Source organism: Heterocephalus glaber, unplaced genomic scaffold (assembly GCF_053883595.1).
Source record: "Heterocephalus glaber isolate CG9 unplaced genomic scaffold, H.glaber_assembly_v1.0 deba00001690, whole genome shotgun sequence".
Taxonomy (NCBI): Eukaryota; Metazoa; Chordata; class Mammalia; order Rodentia; family Bathyergidae; genus Heterocephalus; species Heterocephalus glaber.
In genome coordinates this window covers 3,173,444-3,177,091 of record NW_028258415.1, presented here as the reverse complement: position 1 = coordinate 3,177,091, position 3,648 = coordinate 3,173,444, and the positions used below count along the sequence as shown (strand labels likewise).

The 3,648-nt window shown below is 41.3% G+C and overlaps 1 pseudogene; it reads left to right on the top strand.

Moving 5' to 3' along the window:
- The first annotated feature begins 3,124 nt into the window (after positions 1-3,124).
- LOC147821797 (U2 spliceosomal RNA) lies at positions 3,125-3,268 on the top strand (annotated as a pseudogene).
- The last annotated feature ends 380 nt before the right edge of the window (positions 3,269-3,648 follow it).

The following is a 3,648-nucleotide window of genomic DNA, read 5'->3' as shown; positions in this document are numbered from 1 at the left end:
TAATGTACAGGGGATAACTTCAATTCCTTTGCACTTACTTAAACATGTTCTATGTGTGAGTATATGGTCTATTTTGGAGAATGGCCCATGTGCAGCTGAGAAGAATGTGTATTCTGAGTTTGTGGGGTGGAAGACTCTGTAAACATCTGTTAAGTTCCTTTTTTCAAGAGTTTGATTGAGTTCTAGTATTTCTTTACTTATTTTTAGTCTAGTTGATCTATCTATTTGTGACAGTGGGGTGTTCAGGTCCCCCACTACAATTGTATTAATGCATATATGACTTTTCATATCCTTTAGTATTTGTTTTATATAGTTGGGTGCACTAGTGTTTGGTGCATAGATATTTATGATTGTCATCTCTTCCTCTTGGATTCTTCCCTTTACTAGGATGTAATGTCCTTCTTCATCTCTCTTAATCAGTGCTGGTTTGAAATCTACTTGATCTGCAAAGAGGATAGCTACTCCTGCTTTTTTTCGGGTTCCCATCACATGGAGTATTGTTTTCCGCCCTTTAACTTTCAGTCTATGAGTTTCCTTTTGAATGAAGTGTGTTTCTTGTATGCAGCATATTGTTGGATTTTGCTTCTTGACCCATTCTGCCAGTCTATTTCTTTTGATTGGTGAATTGAGACCATTAATGTTCATGGTTATAACTGAAACGTATTGATTTGTCATTGCCATGACTTTCTTTTTGTTGGATTCTCCCCCTTTACATTTAATTTCTTGTCATGCCAGATGGGTACATTCTGCTTTGCTTCCTGGGGTTGTGATCCTCAATGTCTGTTCCTAGGATATTGTGTAAAATTCTTTGGAGTGCTGGTTTAGTATTCATGAAGTTCCTAAGGTGCTCTTTGTCATGAAAGTATCTTATTTCTCCATCCATTTTGAAAGATAGTTTTGCAGGGTACATCAATCTGGGTTGGAGGCTGTTTTCTTTTAGGGCTTGGAATATGTCACTCCAAGCTCTTCTTGCCTTGATGGTTTGTGTTGAGAAGTCTGCTGTGATTCTGATGGACTTTCCTTTGTATGTTGTTTCTTTTCTCTAACTCCTTGTAGAACTTTGTTCTTCTGTTGAGTTTCTGGAATCTTAACTATTATATGCCTATGTGTAGATTTTTTTTCATCAAGGCTATTTGGAGTCCTATATGCCTCAGTTATCTGTATGTCAAGCTCTTTTCCCCTGCTTGGGATGATTTCTGCCATTATTTCTGTGAAGAGATTTTTTTATGTCATCTCCACTCTCTCCTGTTTCTTCATTGAGTCCAATCAGTCTTATGTTATTCTTCTTTGCATCATCTAGCAGCTGCTGGATTGATTTCTCATGTTCCCTTATAATTTTGAAGCAATTTTTCTTTTCCTGGTCATTAATTGCAATCTTATCTTCTATATCTGAAATTCTGTCCTCACATTGGCTCATTCCGCTGTATAGACTTTCAAGGGAGTTTTTCATCTCCTGGAAATCTGTTTGCATCTGTTTTATGGATTCCATTTGTTTCTTATGTTGGGATTCCATCATGTTCCTGAGCTCCTCTCTAGATTTATTAATCATGTCTTGCACTAAGGGCACAATTTCTCCTGTTATCTGAGCAATTATTTCTGATTTCATTTTTTCCAGATCCCCTTTTGTTGCCAGTTCAGTGGGTCCAGGTGGTTGAGTATCAGAGTGTCCCATCTCATTTCCCTTTGGGGTTGCTGTAGGTGATCTGGAAGTCTGTTTTTGAGACTTATTTACATGTTTTCTCATTTCGACTGGGGCGGGGAGCTGTTAGCACCTTCACAGATTACCTCCTCTAAGCTGGGAGAGGTGGGACAGGGGCCATGAACAGCGGTAGGGATGGTGACCCAAAAGCCCTTTCCTGTGGGCTGGGAGCAGCCGGCGGGATGGTGGATGGGCAACCCCTTCCTCTGGACCAGGAGCAGTGGGATGGTGGCTCAGAAGCCCCTTCCTCTGGGCCAGGAGCAGCGGGACAGAAGGTGGCCCAAAAGCCCTTTCCTCTTGGCTGGGAGCAGCGGGAGGCATGGTGACCGGGAAGCTCCTTCCTGTGGACCAGGAGCAGTGGGATGATGGCTCAGAAGCCCCTACCTCTGGGCCGGGAACATTGGGACTCAGTACCTTGGTCTGGTGGTCTGATGTCCTCTGCGTCTTTGTATTGTGGAATCAGGTGGCTGCCTGTCTGCAGCTGGGTGATTCAGTGTCTTCTGTGAAACTCATTACCTCGGTAGGGTGTGCACAGACCTGCCTGTCTGCAGGGGGCTGATTTGGCGTGTGACCCGTGCGACTGGGCACCTCAGTAGGGTGTGGGCAGACCTGCCTGTCTCTACTCACTCTTGAAGTACTTGACCCAAGTCATAAAATGACCTCTTTGGCCTTGTTCTTGTTTCTCTCAGAATCTTCTTGCAAAGTTCAAAAATTACCTCTCCATATCAATGACTCCTCAAGAAACCCTCAGAGTAGTAGTAAGTCTCCCATAGCCCCCTAGATTAGGCAGGGTGAGAGTTCCTTGGTCTCCACAAGGTAAGGCCAGTGCTCCTGTTCAGCAGAGTACCCACGGAAAAAGCAAATTTTTTTTTTTTTTGGTACCGGGGATCGAACTCGGGACCTTGAGGTTGTGAAGCAGGCCCCAGAACCACTGAGCTAAATCCCCGGCCCTTGCATCTTTTAACCTATTCCACTGATCCTCATGTCTGTTTCTCTGCAGTACCATGCTGTTTTAATCACAGTGGCTCTGTAGTATAATTTCAAGTTGGGGATTGTGATACACCCTGTCATGTCTCTTTTGTCTAGAATTGCTTTTGTTATCCTAGGTCTCTTCTGGTTCGAAATGAATTATTGGATTGTTTTCTCTAGTTCTATGAAATATACTGTTAGGATTTCAATTGGGATTGCCTTAAATCTATATAGCGATATTGGAAGTATGGCCATTTTCACTATATTTGTTCTTACCCAGGAACAAGGGATGTCTTTCCATTTTCTTATATCCTCTTCAATCTCTTTTTTCAAAGTGTTGTAATTTTCAATGTAGAGGTCTTTTGCTTCCTTCATTAGATTGACTCCTAGATACTTCATTTTTGGGGGTGCTATTGTGAAAGGAATTGTTTTGCCAATTTCTATCTCAGTGAGTCTATTGCTTCTCGGCCTTTTGGCTAAGATCAAGTGTAGTATCTCAGTGAGTCTGTTATTTGTGTACAAGAAGGATATTGATTTTTGCATGTTGACCTTGTATCCAGCTACTCTACTGAATGTGTCAATTAAGTCTAGAGATCTTTTGGTGGAGTTTTTTGGGGTCTTCTATGTAGAGTATCATGTTGTCAGCTAGTAATAACAGTTTAACTTCTTCCTTTCCTTTCTTTATTCCTTTTATTTCTTTCTCTTGCCTAATTGCTGTGGCTAATGTTTCTAGAACTTTATTGAATAGGAGTGATGATAGTGGACATTCTTATCTCGTTCCTGATTTTACCATGAAAGCTTTTATTGTTTGATCATTTAGTATGATGTTGGGTGTTGGTTTTTCATAGATAGCCTTGATCAGGTTGAGATAAAGACCTTCTATTCCAATTTTCTGTGGGCTTTTTATCATGAATGGGTGTTGGATTTTTGTCAAATGCTTTTTCTGCATCAATTGAGGTGACCAAATGTTTTTTTGTCCT